This window comes from Echinococcus granulosus (assembly GCF_000524195.1).
Source record: "Echinococcus granulosus chromosome Unknown EG_S00030, whole genome shotgun sequence".
NCBI lineage: Eukaryota > Metazoa > Platyhelminthes > Cestoda > Cyclophyllidea > Taeniidae > Echinococcus > Echinococcus granulosus.
This window is the reverse complement of record NW_020170410.1, coordinates 857,201-873,649: the sequence shown is the minus strand read 5'-3', so window position 1 is coordinate 873,649 and position 16,449 is coordinate 857,201.

Here is a 16,449-nt window from a genome sequence, read left to right as displayed (position 1 = left end):
GGGGCCCTCTCCGCGGTTCCCGTCTCTAAAGGCCAACTGCAGAAGGTAGGTTTGACTAGAGGGTTCAGATAAGTTTCTTTCGCACTTTTCATTTACCACGTTAATTATCGTTTTAGCTACTTTTCCTCCAATTTGGTTTGATTCGAACCGAACCGACGGTTCATGCCTTCGAAGAGGCGGCAGGGCAGTTTATTAACTCGCTTCCCGCCACTACCGATGCGTCGGAGCTGTCGGCTCGTGTTAGTGGTTCTCGTTCGCGTTTTGATGGTCTGATCGGCGCTATTGAGTCACGATTGGAGACGCTTCAGAACACCTTGTGCGCCAAACATAATGACGCGGTTTTAGAGAGGCAGAATCTGGAGGAGTGAGTGGCGTCTTTTCAATATTCATTCACAGCTCACATTCTAGGTATACATGTTTACCTCCTGCCTCGAAACTAGACCAATTCATTTTCGTGTCAGAAAATAAAACTTACTACATTTCTTTTTTGATGTTTTGCTCGCCACAATCCTAGGGTCACTTTCGCTGTGCAACTATAATTGTACTCGTAAAACGAGGTTTGTGCAATTTTAGAGTGGACGAACAAGCGATTCCTACTGGAGACGAAGAAACCGCTAAATCGAAGGAAATTATCCTGGAGGGATCCATGTTCGATGAAAAAGTACTTTGTATATCTTTGTCCTCTTTTTGAATCCACTCATCAATCTTTCACATTGTCTATTATCTTCTCTTTTAGTCAAAAGGCTCAAAAGATGAGCATTTTTCAGCGTCAGAAACGGATGAAAGAGGTGAATTGGAGCCGCTTAAGGGGCCTCCTACCAAAACGGACTCAAAGACAAGCAAAATTGATGATCTGAAAGAGAGAATGGCTACGTTTCAGGTAGCTATAGCATTGTAATCGCCTATCTCTATTCAAACATGCTTTATTTGGGATACATGGATATATGTTCCTTTCTCTTCTTTTCAGGCTTGGCTAGATTTAGAGTCACGAACCGTTGAGTGTCCAATCTTCGAGAGTGGTTCGTATCCAGTGACTCGATCCAACTTGACAAAGGCGATGCAGCGCGTAGAAACATTTATGACGTTGATTGAGTCGCGTGATAAACACTTGGCGAGTCTTCGCGCAGAAGCGGAGGTGTTGTGTCCCGATCTTTTAAGCGATCTTGAGAAGTGTCAGGCCTCGTTGGATCATGTCAAACGTCGATATACCAAAAAAACCGTAATTTAGCTGTTACTACATTTTTTTCCATATTTTAAAACAGCTAATAGATTTATTTAGCTATTTTGACTTGTAACAGGAGGCTCTTCAGGAAATTCTTGCCAAAAGTAAACCGATTGAAACGGAGTTGCAATCTCAACAGCTTACAATCGATGATCTAGAATCACAATTCCTCAAAGACCTAGGTTCTACGAGCAGATTAGAATCCCTTCAACAGGATGTCATGAACCGTGAGTTCCCACCGCTCTACTCTCAGATCCGTGATTTGGAGCAGACTTTGTTAAAACTGGGTGACGAGAGCTCCAATCAATCTGCTCAACCTCTGCGACAACAAGAAGTCGGACTGCGTCACCGTCTGAAACAACTCGAGTCTTCGCTGAAGCGGTCAATTGAGGGTGGACAGGATGGTCAAAAAGCGATCTCTAGTCTTCTGATGCGTGCAGATCTTATCAAACGCCGTATGGATGAGTTGGAGGCCCAGGTTGAGGTTGCGGGCTCTGAACACACCGTTTTGGACCCAGACACTCTTTCAAGCAGATTGGAAGACGTGAATAAGATCACCGATAAAGTAAGCGGGTTTTGCTTATTTGAGTGTGTTAGTGCAAAATATATAGGAAAAATATGTAAATAGTCGGTCAAGTATTTAACCAGATATTCTTTCTGTCTCATTTAAAGTTGAAACAATGTGACGCCGCATTAAAGTCTCTCAAGGGCGATAGGAAGGATCTGCCACCACTCCCACTGTTGGAAAGTCTTTTGAAGGGTCTAAAGAGACAGTCCAGTCGTATTTCTCAGGCCGCTAACGAGGCTACTGAAAGGCTTGGACAAAAGATCAAGGTGGCGCAGCAACTTGCTGATCAACAAAAGCTTCTTTCAAGCAGTCTTGCGGATGCTCGCACCTCATCACCCATTCAGCCTCACAAGTGAGTGTTCAATGTCTTCATCGGTTGTGAAGGACAAACTCACCGCTTTGAATTATTGCGTAGTCGACACTGGAGAACAGAAGGAGTGGGATCATGTATACTTTGACCAACAATCTTAAAATCTTTTCAAATAGGTCTCAAGTTCATTTTATTCGATGGGATTTAATTGCGTCTGTCTCACTGTTTAATGCGAGGAATTAATGCACAATTTCATGCACTGGATGCCTTTCCAAAAGCTTTAAGTGATCCAAATTTTTGTATTTTAATGGTAAATGTCATGAATAAAGTGGGGAGAGGACAAGAGGGATGCTGTTTGTCGCTTTAAAGCAGATAAGTAGGCCGAAAATGTAATAAATGTGTTTGTAATACTTTCGATTTTTTGATAGAATATTTTGTATTTTTAACCACAGACCTCTACCAACACCAGACGAACTGAAAGACTACGAGCGTCAGTACTTGACGCCTTTGAGAAGTCAGTTGCAGCAACTCCAAAAGACCGGTGCAACCCTAAGTGAGATGAGTCAACCAGGCCTCGGAAGGCGCCGACTTGAACAGGATCTAACCGCAACCGAGGCAGCAGTTGACAGTCTTTTTGCTGTGGTTAGCAGCGTGAAGGAACATGTCGGTGATGCGTCCACCCTCTCCACAACACAAGTCAACAACACTCGACGATTGGAAAGTCTCGTGCAAAGTGTAAGTGCCATTGGTTTATCCAAATTGTTTTACCGTGATTCGTACCTATGTACGAACAGCTTCTGGCATGTTGCTTGAGATGTTGAAATAATTTGTCACGGATTGTGAATAGATCGAAATGCTGGAGCATATGGATGTTGATATTGAGTTAGCAATGATTTAAACTTTCCCTTTGGTTGTTGGGGTTTTTTTTACTCCTGAAATGAATACTTTGTGTGATTTGGTTGGGCTTGCAATGCGCTAAATTATAGGATCTTGGAAAGGCAGACGACAATTACCAGTTCCTGCGTTTTAATATCATTTCAATGCTATCAGTCACTGAAGTTATGTTGAACAAAATTCTGATTGCGTAAATGCCTAAATGGCACTTTATGTAACGGGAAAATTTACTTTTTAGGTTCGTGACGAACTGGAAGGACAGGGAGCCCCATCTCCATCGCCAAATGCTTTACAATTGGATGCGCTGCTGAACAAACTCACAGGTCTTCGAAACCTCCTTCAATCCCGACGTGGAAGCTTGGAGCTCCTAGCCGAAGTCGCAAAGGCTGAAAACCGTCCAGATAGCGTGGTCAAGTTGATCGATGACTATCAAAATGTCTTTGCTGAAGTTAATTCCCGAATCGACAAGGTGTCTGATGCTTTGCTTTGCTTGAAGGAATTCAACTCTTTCTACGAGTCCTATCTTGGATGGTTAGCGGATGCTGAATCCAGGTTCAGCAAACTTCCGATCAGTCGAGACCCAGCTATTACCTATGCCAACAGAGTAGCAGAGTTAGGGGTGCGTGTTACTTGGGTTTTGTTAAATTAAGTACTATTTACTCATTCTTCAATTTATCATTCATGTAGAAATTATCTCAAGACTGCGCAGATAAAACTGACAGCGTCATTCAACTACAAACACGCGGAACCGAGCTTTTGGGATTGTGTCCAGGTATGTTGTAAAAATCATTCTTTTCCTTTGTTCTCTTCTTGGAGGATTGTGGCAAATTTTTCTTGTGTGAAGATTCTGATGCATCGGTGATCAAGGAAAAGATGGAACACGTTGGATTGTCATTCACTGAGTTCTTCGATAAGGTGAATAACGCCTCTCAGGGTCTTGAATCCGCTCGACCAGATATCAATCGTCTTCTTGATTCAAATGCCTACCTCATTGAAACACTTCCCAAACTGGAGTCGAGACTACGAGACGGTGAAAGCACAAAGATTATTGATGATGAGCTGAATAGCCAAGTGAAGCCACACGTAGATTCGTTGACAAATGCTTTGGAAGAGATCCGAACGAATCTACCAAATGCTCTTTTCTTGGATCTACCGTCTCAGCAACATGCACTGACCATAGGTGATCTTGCAGTTGAAAACGTCTCCCGATTCAATAACCTATACAGCGAGGTAACTTACCTTCCTACTTCCTACTTCTTCTTTAAATACACACACACAAACACACTGGTTTCTTTTTTGTAGACAATGAGTGCATCGCAGAAGGATCAGTTGCTAGACATGCAAGTTAAGAATGCTTGTTCTAAACTAAGAGGAGATGAGAAGTGGTTGGAACAAGCGATGCTTCGTCTTGATCCAAAGGCCCAAAGTCAACCATCCAGAGAGATCCTCACGCTTAAGGAGGATACCAGGCCGGAGAGCGCTTCTTATAGTCTTGCAGTGTTGCCGGCCCGTGCAGAGCAAATAGATCATCTAATCAGTAGACTAAATGCCTTTCGATCTCAACTGGCAAAGCGTCAACCAGATATTGAGGCCCATCTTGTGGAAGCAAAACGCCTTTTGGACAAAGTGCCCTATCGTAACACAGAAGAGGACTTGGCTCCAACGCTGGAAGGTTTGGTTGAGCGGATCATACAGCAGAATAAGGAGATCGACGGTCTGATGGACGCTGCAGATGCTAGATCCCAACAGGCATTAGCGCTTTCGAAATCCCTCTTCGACAATCTTGCTCGGCTGGACACTTGGATGACGTCAGCGGAGAATGTGCTTAACCAACTTCCTGTGGCGCCATTGGCTGTTGAGGAAGAATCGGATACGCTTAGGAAGCTGCATGTTGCTGCAAAGGTATGGTTGCTAGATTACAAAAGAGTAAAGTTGTATCAAATACTGAGTTTAAAGTACATTACTCAGGAGCGTGAGGAGGATTTGAAAGTAAGTACTGAATGTACCTTCTAATATGCTTGACTTTTGTGCGAATAATTATTATGTACTGGTGTAATAAAACGTACCAGAGGCTTTATTTAATCATGAAAGCTTACAACGACGGGGAAACTTAAAATATTTATTTCTGTTGGGCCAACTCAATGCTAATGCAATAGCAAGAGAAGTAAATTAGTCCTCCCAGGAGGAGGTAACTTTACTAAATGATTATATAATTCTTGTTGGACTAGTAAAGCGCCTAAGCACTAGAACTTGGATACTTAGATCTCCTCGCTACCTTTCAATCGCGGTACCAGAGAACGTCTCAGGCTTCCCTAGTTCCTATAAATGTTTGATGTCTGTAATTGAGTTTTGTAACATTTTAAAATGTTTTTGGGAATGCACAATCACTTATTCATTTCAAGCCTCGACGAGAGGTGGATCAGTTTAACTTGTTGCTCTGCACAAATTGAGTTGTCTTTCGGTACTTTTTTGCATCCAATGATAAATGTCAGATTCACCACACCTCATACATGCACGTTGGGTTTTGTTCGTGTACCGTTTTCTGCTTAACCTCTTCTCATCATTAGCATTGCAATTTTTCCCCCTTTCCTTTTCGCGTAGACATTGGAACGAGAACTAGACGGCTATAAAGTGACTCTGGAACAGGCTTCAAGCACGGCTGCAGCGCTTTCTGCACTGACAGCACCATCTGAGGCGGTTGGTGTTGATACAAGGATCCAACAGAGCGTTGTGCGGTTCCGAAAACTTGCCAAGCGAATTAGAAATCGGTCAATTGATCTTGAAGACGCAGTCACTAACTCTATTGATGTGAGATCCCGCTTCATTCGACTTTTTTCTAAGAACTTAATTTTCCCCCGTATAGCTATCGCCAAGAATGTCAGTAGTGCACCAAATTTAGAATGTTATGATCTATCTTAGATGCATGGCAGGTTTGCAACGAATAAATGCACACCCTTAGTTGTGACCGCATATGTCGCCATTGGGGGAAATACGATAGCGGAATTTGTTTTCTGCTCCTGGGTTTAAGAGCGCGGATCTTCGTTAAAATGCTTCATCTGCTGATCATGAGAGCGAGCCGTCAGTGTTGTCGATTGTCGCGTTTGTCAACTAAGAAGTTAACCGTTTCCAATTCAATGGTCCGAAAATTACATTTTAGGTGAATGATAGACTAAACGTCCTGCATGAAGTACTGAATGAAACGCGTGATCTAGCCGCTACAATAGGTGTGCGTTTGGAACCACCGAGCCACGATCTGTCACCTCCGCACTTGCCCTCCGAATTCGATCTAACATCCATTGCTCCCTCTGCTCGGGTTTTGCAGCCCGTTAGTGTGCGTTCGGAGTACCTCAGCAGTCAGATCGCTGAGGGCAAGGCCATTCTCGACACATTGGAGCGTCGACTACCCGCTTTGGCAGAACTAACAAGTTCTATCGAGGAACTTTTATCAGCTCCTGCCTCAGATATGTCCAGCAGGGTTGAACGACCGTCATTTGTACTTAGACTCGAGGAGGAGCCTACAATCGATGCCAGTGGTGCGATATTTTAATCATTAATGACAATTTAAGACTACCCTTTAATTTTATGCTCTAGCTATTAATTTTCGAACGCTTTGAATCTCCAACGTATTCTCAATCACAAAATTCTTCTGTTTAATGCGCGATTTTATTAGTGAACTGTATTGAAACAGAATTAAGAAAATAGTAACTACCCATTATACTCAAACAGTGAAAATTCCAATTTATTATGCACTGTCATTCATTGAGAACTTTTGGCTAACCAAAATAAATGCCCTCACTTTTCAGCCATGTTTCGAGGCAAGAGTAAGTTGGCTTTGGCATGAACCAGCAAGATCATCTGTTGTTTTGTTCATCGTGCATGGAACTATCATCAGATTATGGTATTACTCGGCATTTACTTTCGTTCTGTACTGAATGTCTCTCGCATCAATTTTTTCTTGAATACGATACCTTATTCTTCATAATTTGCGTTTTAGTGTTGAATAAAGCCCAGTCTTTGCAGAAAGATTGGCTTCAATTGCATACCAAGGTGTCCCAACGCCTCACCAATCTAGTTGAGGCACATCGTCTGGCCTCTGAAGAGTTCTGGTTACCATTGTCGAACTTCCAAGGTGATCTGATCGCACTTCGACGTTCCATGGATGCTGTGATCTCTGGGGGTGCACCTAGATTGCCTCTGGAACCTCCAACCTACACCTCCCAAATTGAGGCCCTCAAGAATATCCGAAAACAGCATCAAGATTCTGGTGAACGTCTGAACGCTCTACAAGATGTCGGAAATAAAATAATTAATTTGCTGATTGATGAGACGGCAAGAAGTGAGGGAGAGAAGGGTGTCCTCAAAAAGGAGATCAACAACGCCATTAGAGAAGTTTCTGCAATTGCACAGAACATCACGACTACTTGTGAACAACAACTCGTAACGGCAAAGGATAACTTATCTACGGCTCAAAAGCTTCAGGTAAAATTAACAGTACAAATTTTTTTACTGTTTTTTTAATTTTTTAATAATATTTTGACTATTCATCACTTCAGACTGATCTGAGGGTCTTTACGGACCAACTTGGAAAGGCAGAAAATGAATTCGAGGCTTTCGAACCGGTTGCGAATAACACTGATGTTATTTTAAAATTAATGGAACAGCTCGAAGAATGGAGCGCCTTGATTCCGCCGAGGCATGAACAACTAGAAAATTTGAATTGGGTCGCCGGTCAGTTGATATCAGTGGCAGGGATCTCTGAGGGTCAGTCTTGTTTTACATCCGGTAGTTAGGGTGTTGTCCGACTATCTGAGCTCAAGAAGGTTCTATTATCTATCTTAAATAAAAAAAATATTAAGGCCAATTTGTCTGTTGATTCGATAAAAAAAGTGGTATGACAAGCATATTTTCGACTGGCATTTCAGGTGCTTATAACTTCAGAAAACTGATCTTTTCACATTAGTTACTAGCTTAGCTAAAGAAGACGTATTCCAATCAGCAAAATGCTTAGACTATATTTTCGGGGACTTCTGATTCTCATCAATGCATTTCAGTTCCGGAGCTGCCGCCTTCGAAGGTTGGTGGTGACACTGAAGAAGGAGAACAAGGGCCCCAAGTTCAGCAGATGCTCACTTTAGCAACTACGCGGTGGAGTAATCTCAACGACGCTATTAACCATCGTCGTCATAAGCTGCAGACACAGCTGATGGCACTTGGCGATCTCGACTCTGCTTTGGACGCTCTCATCCAGTGGATCAAAATGACACAGGCCGATATCGACGGCATCTCGGTGTCTCGGGGAGACAAAAAGTCCCTGGAATTCGAACTATCTAGAGCGAAGGTGAGCAACTCAAGTTGTGTTATTGTTGAGGCTACCTTAATAACTCCCTATCCGATTTTGACATTTTCACTATAATCAAACTATATCGAAAGCTGTATTTTAGACTTGATTTTAGGTTCATTTCTTGTAATCCTCCTAGTACTTGATGAACTTCCTTCAGATACAGTTGCTAATTAAATGTCTGAATCCAAATTTTTCGGTTTACCTCAAATTGCCTTTATTTTGTTCAGATAATCCAAACAAATGCAGCAAGACGACAGCCAGACATGGTTAGAATAAATCAGGAGCCAAAGGCTATGCGGCAGACAAAAGTCTCGTCAAAATTGACACACATGAATCGAGCCTGGGAGAGGCTGAAACAATCCGTTGTGAGGAAACAGGCGAAGCTGGAAGAGGCACTTCGAGAGGTAAGTACTTCCTTTTTTAAATGCATTATATGGATATGGTTTTCCGGTACCTATTTTTGTCTTTAATGAGATAACGATATGAAAATGCTGTTGATTGTTGGTTGTCCTCTGTAGGCTCAAAGCTTCTACAGCCGGTTGGATGAGCTTCGACGCGAATGTCGGCGGTTGGAGGGGAAAATTTCAGCTCCCGCAGCTCGACTCATTGGCGGCTTGCCCGACAGTGCAAAGCAGAGTCTAAACCGATTCCTTCAATTGCATAATTCGGTGGAAAAGCTCGGCAGACAGGTACCTAAAGGAGTACAGAAACTAAAATAAATGCATTAAGGAGAATTCTGATTCTTCAAGCATAGTTTAACAGCATGGATGACATGCAGATTTGACAAATAAGTTCAATTCTTTGGAACAACGCACCATGGAATTGGACTGAGTTCATGCATTCGTTTTATGGTTATGCCGGAATTCACCTATCATAAAAGAGGATAAAAGAGTCAGGTCTTGCCAATTAACGAAGATTCTCAGGTAATTTTGCATCTGATTCCGTATTTTTTTTATCTAGATTGGTGATCTGCACGCATCCTCAGCTGGTCTGCTAGCATCCGCCAGTAGTACACGTGATCATCTCGTGGACCATCTTGACAGCCTGAGTCAGCAACAAGCACAACTGGCCGCACAGGCACAGGAGCGCCTCAAACAAGTGCAGTCGGGTGTCGCACGAGTTGCGGCTTTCCACAACGACCTCGGGGACTTCATTCAATGGCTCACACAGGCTGAACGTCGAATAAACCATGCACCCACTATCTCGTTTGTTCCCTCTACACTACAGCTTCAACTTCCTGCACAAGTAGCTCTGCGACAGGAGATCGCTTCAAAGCGCGAGGCCGCTCTAACACCACTCGATCGAGCGGTTGTGTTTATTGGATCGAATGCGTTGGAACAGGATGTGGTGCTCGTGAAAAACCTCCTAGCCAGCGCCCACTCGAGGTGGGAGAAGCTGTTCCAGAAAAGTGCTGACAGGAATCGACAGTTCGCTGCGGCCTTCAAGGTGATTTCTTTGCCCAATTTGTGCCCCTTCTTTCGCTGGTAGCGTTTATGCCGAATGGCTACGTTTACTGCAATTTTCCTGACTTTCCCGAGGTTCTAGTTTCGTCGCTTATTGGATGTGCGACTAATTCTCATCTGCTTGGCACAGTTTTGATAGCTTTTTCAGTGAAGAATCAGGCAATTAATCAATTCCTTGGAGATAATTTTTCAAATTTCTGCCGTTATGAGATACAAAATCTCGTTTCGGCTCTTGGGTTGAACTTCTACGAAGGGGGGAAATCACCACTATCACAGTCACTCAGTAAACTTTAAAGTTCATGTACTATCTTCGAATTAGAGGTTGTTTATTTTCCAACTTTATTTATAAAAGTTGATTCTTTAAATGTAGAAAACTGATCCAAGGAATTAGTGTTTCCGTTCTTACTGGTGATTCCGCCAAGCTTTACACACTTGGCTATCCTCAACTTAATGGAAATAACCCTTTTTAGTCCAAATCGCGCTCTCTGGAAATGATGTTGGGTAATATTGTATTATTTCTACACTCCTGCTTAAAAATTAATGCATTTAGTTCAATCACTGACCACTGGGTTCAATTGTTCCTCTATTTTGCCTAACCCCATTAAAAAGACCTCTGAAAAGTTTTCCCGTGTACCACCATTAGGTGTGAATGCTAAAGACCATCACATAAACTTTTAAAACTTCATAAAATTGCGGGTACGATTATATAGAATGAGAAACTATGGTAAAAATGTTAATTCGTTCAAGCGATTTTCTCGTGTTCTATCAGTTCAAGTCTCTCTAGTAATAGTGAGTTCCTACATTTTTTCGACTCAGGCTAGGCTAAATGCTAGCATTGTGACCCAAGTTTGGTGTTTATTTCTTTTTATCTTCTTTTGCAGGAATCGCAAAAACTGATGTCAGTATGGGAGGAACTGACAGATTGGCTGAAGGAGGAACTGAACACACGACTCCAGGAAAGCAGTTGGTGCTCAGTAAGTACCCAACCGGACGTTCTCCTGCGCGAACTGACTCAACATCGTGAGTTCCAGCGCGAATTGGGTGCTCACAGTGCCACCTACGACGCGATAAGAAGACACCTTATCAAAGTGAAGGACAAGGCACCCCGAGATGACCTCATTGAATTGAACTGCATGTTGAGTGAATTGAAGTACTTCTGGAACGCAGTTTGTACCAAGTCGCTTGAAAAGTGGGTAGAAATTAGTTAATTCCTCCTGAGTTCGTATAAAAAACGTTCGTAACTCGCTTCTCTTTGGCATTCTTCAGGCAAAAGGTTCTCGAAGAAGCTCTACTGCGTTCTGGCCAGTACAAAGATGCATTTGTTTCGCTCTTTGAATGGATCAACAAAATTGACAGTCTTCTAGACGATAACGAGAAGAAAGGCTGTGGTGGAGATGTTGAAACTGTAAAGGTGAGGCACTAGTCAAGGCCTTGGTCTATTTGAGCACCAAATGTAGACTATTCGATTCTATTAAATTCTAATATCCAATTTTCTCCCTTTGATGGTAATTCATTCTACATATCCTACCTTTGGAGTAATTTCGCCCGTTTAGCAACTGGAAGAGGCCCACCGGAACTTGCTAGCCCAGCTGCAGGAAAGGGAGGCTTCTGTGACAAAATTACAGACTGCAGCATCCCAACTGCTAACCAAATGCAGACCAGAGGGAAGTAGTGATGCTGCCGGGTTGACTGACTCCATCGTGATGCAGGAGCAGCTGGCAGGACTCAATGCTCAATGGACAAAGGTTCAGCTGAAAGCCAAAGCACGCTCAGATAATCTCAAGTTGGCTCGCAAAAACGTAAGCTTATAATTTGAATTTGTATCAAAAAATTACTCTCCAATGCACTTTTTTAGGAAAAAAGATCTTCACAAATGTGCTTTATAATATGGAGGTTAATTGTTTTGCTGTTCCCGACAATTTCTTCTAACAATGAAGCAGTCTAGAGACAAAAACTGTTGTTTAAATGGGATTCCCGTATTTTAATCGAAGCAGTACAGTTCCGAGATGTTGTAGTTTGGAGTGTTAGCCATTAGGTTCCACAGTAGTGGCTGGTTAATACGCTGGTTCTTAGTGCCAAATATATGTGCTGCCACGATTACCTCATCTGATCTTGGCGTCACCAGTATGTGACGTGTTCTTCACCATTTCATGGTATGTTGCCACACCAAATCGTGCAGCGTACGGACTAGTTGAAGCTAAAGCAGTAAAATTGATATAGGACGTCCTTTTTCTTGAGAAAATTACTTTTTTTATTGGTTGGCCAGTGGTTGAATCGGTCAAAATCTAATGACACTTGGGGTTGTATCAGAAAATCAAAACAAATCAGCCGTGGTGATCGAATTCTCCCTGTGAATTTGGTGGAAAGTGTGTTAAATTATACCTCGTGTCTTTTAATGTTTAGTGGCTAAAAGTGCTTTTTCTTTTCTTAACTCTCTTAAGGCCGAGGAATTCCAAAAGTCCTGCCAAGACGTCTTCGACTACTGTGCAGGGGCTGAGTACACACTGCGTAAATTGAGCGCTCTTTCTGAGAGTGATGACCCTTGTGTGATGGACTCTACAGATCCGCTTTCTGAGGAGAAGTCGGTGAACACGGAGGCGGCTGCCGTAACTTCGGGTATGGCTGCTCAAGAATCCCGTGTATGTGACTGCCTAGCTCGGGGAAATCGAATTCTCTCGGAGTGCAAGAACAATCTCGATGGAGCTTCCAGAATTCGCCAATGGATGAACGCTGTGAACACACGGTGGGAGGAGGTGAGCATCTGGCCCCATGTAGATTTCCTCATGCTATAGTCCCTCTATTCTGACCGGAATATTTGTGTTTCATAGATTCTAGACTGGTCGCAGAAACGGGAAGCGAAATTGGCGCAGCTATGGAAAGATCAACGTGAACGTCGACTGACCCTAGACGCACTAATAAGCTGGCTTAACACAACGGAGGTCATCCTATCCTCCGATCGTATGTATGTTCAACCGACGATTTCCATGGGTCCACTCTCAGTCGACGTCACGTCAGAGATCTCCTCCAGCTCCTCGAGTCGTTTTGAGAGTGGTTCAATTGGATTTGAGATCGATACATCCCAAGTGGAGCGACTGCTAGTAGAAGTCGGTCAGATTGAATCAGAGCTAGAAAAACGACGTTCCCAACGAGATGAAGTGCTGAAACATGCACGTAAATCCGATGTTGACAAGAAACGGCAAGCTAACAGTAAGGGCAAAGCTTTGGAACATCTACCAAGAGATCAAGGACAAGCCTACGCAAGTGTACGGGTAAATGAGATGTGTGAAAAGTGGGACAGGGTGGTGAGGATCGTGAAAGCACGCCAAATAGCGCTGGAGGAGCGTTTGGCGCATGCAAACGAGGTGGAAAAACTGAAGACGTTTGATTTTGGTAACTGGAGACGGCGATATTTAGATTGGATGAATAGCAAGAAGGCGCGCCTCATTGATATGTTCCATCGATATGACTTGGATCGAGACGGACGTCTTTCGCGAGATGAATTTGTGAATGCCATACTAGAATCAAGTAAATACCCGCTTTTTTTCCCAGCTTTTTTATAATTTTTTGTTGCCTAACTGCTTTATCTTCCCGATTTTTAGAATTTCCAACGTCTCGACTAGAGTTGGAGGTTGTGGCGAGCATAGTAGATGCAAATGGTGACGGATATATCGACATGAAGAAATTCAACACAGCTCTGCGTTCTACCACAGTGCCGAAATCACAGCACTTAGATTTGTCAAAAATCGAGGGAAGTGCCATTGAGCATGAGGCTAAACATCAAACCAACCTGTGCACTTGTCATAACACCTACCGCATCAGCAAAATCAATGGCAACATGTACAAAGTGAGTTTCACTGCCTCATTCACTTTATTTTGTTTGTTAAGATTGGGAATGCGTTGATTGTGTTTCTCTTTCATTACCAGTTTGGTGACTCCCAAAAGCTGAGACTGGTGCGAATTCTGCGAAGTAATGTGATGGTACGGGTAGGTGGTGGATGGACGCCTCTGACAGAATTCCTGGTAAAGAATGACCCTTGCAGAGGTAGGAACGTACTATTTTTTATTACATTTGCGACTTTTCTCTCACCTGAGACTATTAAAGTGAAATGTCATGAGTATTGTTGAGTTGACGCTAGGCCGTGGGTTTAATAAATTGTTATGCTTGTCAGCGATAGAAGGGCCATTTGTTGTTGAGGTCCCACACGAACTGATGCTAACACACTCTTGTAACAATTTCATTTAAAATACACCAGACTATTATCCATATTTTCACTGTCTGAATGAATGACATTGATAAATAACAGAGTTCTTTGTGTTTTCAGTTTTACTTTCAAATAAAATGTTGCCATCTCAATGACATTTTCCACTTGGTACAGTTTGTTTCTATACGGATGAGGAGACAGAACGAGGAAAATTGTGTAAGTTGTGTGGAGATGTGACAAAAGGGACTTACGTGGTCATTCAGCCCTCAGACTAGGTGCGGTGTCATTCATTGTATCACTTAAAGATTGCATTATGTTGTAGTGGATTTAATTAACCTCTTTTTGACTTCCTTTTGGGTTAATTTAACCATCTTTCCGTTGAATGCTTATTCTTGCTTTTCTCAAAGTCTCTTTTTACCATTGGAGAAGTTGGTTTTTACCGTATTGTTGATCTATTCCTTCTTCAAATACAAAATCTATTGAAGTGAATCGAATCATATGAGGAAGTCCTCTGACATGCTCATCCTAATCATTTTCCACTCCATTGTTATTCGATCATCCACTTGGACTAACCTGGACTTCTTTACTACGATGGGGCGTACTAGAACCTTAGATTTAGCTACGTTGGACGAACAATGATACAATGACTTTGCAATGAATGTGTAATTTGATCCAAAAGTGGTCCCCGAGTTTGTCCGTCATATAACTTTGAATATGCCGCGTCATTTTAGCGTCAAAGCTAACACTAGACGCAGATAAGGCAACTTTATCATGTTGACAGGGAGGAAGATTTGGGATAAGAAGGGTAAACAGGATGATGGTAATTGCTTTGACTTATGATGCATGATTAGGGTTTAGAAAGCGGACTTTACAAGCTTGCTTAATGAGAGGTATTTATGCTTCTAATCAGCCCACAGTGACGCACTGTCAAGCCTGGCCGACATGGCAGCAGTGGCCTCTACAAGTCCTACTGATGACGTTAATGCACCACGAGAGCTGAAGCTCATTCCAAAACACCTAGCTACCTCGCTGCCACAACTCACTCCCAATTCGAGTGGACCGCGGCGAAGTCATTGGTGTCGTAGGGATGACCGAGACTTGAATGAAACCTCCAGGAGTGGGGAGTTCTACATCGTGATGCCTCAAACCATTACTATGACAAACACCGAGGCTACCACACAATCCCCCTCTCGTAGGGGACGAAGTCTACAGGCCATGATTATCAGACGTCCGAGAAAGCAGAAAACCCAGTCAGTTAAATCAGATTCCTCCAGCACTTCGACAAGACCAAGTCTTTCTTCCAGTAGACGTGGTGGCAGGCAGTAGTGCTTGTCATTCCCTACGTTTTTTCACCTGTACATCCACACATACTTTCAACTGCACATAGACTCGTAAATGGTGAGAAAATACTGCATGCCAGAGTAGCTTACTATTGTCGGACATGTTCTGCATGGTTTCTGTACGAGCTATCGTCACTTCTGCATGAAGCTCTTCTTGATCGAGTCTCTCTGTGTGCTTTGCTGTGGGTAGTAGAAACGTAAAACCCTGTGTGCAGAGAAAAATTAATGCCTGCGTTTGTCTGACTTTTTTTCTTCAGCCACGTTTTGGGCGGGTAGTGAGTCAGAGCGCAAAGATGCTGGCTTTCCTGAGGATCAAACTCACATGATGCTCAGATTCCATCCACGTTTTCGAGACGGTAGCTCGGCTTCTGTTACTTGTACCGACCCCACTTGCAGTGGACACCTGGACAATATGCCAAGGTCCTCGTCGAGGCGATCTAATCCGCGACATGCCAGTATGTCTGGCGCCATTCCTTTCATGTGTACCTCTCCAGTGCCAACGCGCGGAATGGATCACCTTAACAAAAAAGAAGGGCATCGAGTTCCGGTTCGAAGCAGTCTTCCAATTGTTGGTAGGTTGAAGGGGATTCTAATAGTCCATTTAGTGTTATTCGCCTATCACACGGTGATCGCTTAAGTACAATACGGGGTTTGACACGTCCAGCATTTCCAATAATCTCATTCCAAGTATCAACAAATTACAATGAAGTCTTGATCCTAATGACGCCAGAGTGTTATCCCAGTATGTAGTCAGTTTGAAAAGTATAGGGATTAATGGATGCACAAACAGATCAGGCATGCCAAACTATATTGTGATAATGGAAATCCAGAGGCGATGGACTTGTTAAATACTCCGAGACATTCGGGAGTATTTTTCAGAGTATTTCTTGCTGTAGCATACAAAATAATTCTCCTCCCTTGTACTGGGTGTTTTCCAGAATTTGTAGGTTGCAAATTCATTCATTACAGTTTCTAGCACTCCATTCATTTTCTATCGATAATTTTCGTTTCTGGAATTTGATTCATCTAAATTCCCATTGAGTTTCTTTCTGAAATTAACGTCTAGATGATGGGACTTTGGGAACGCGTAAAATTTTGTTCGAATTGTA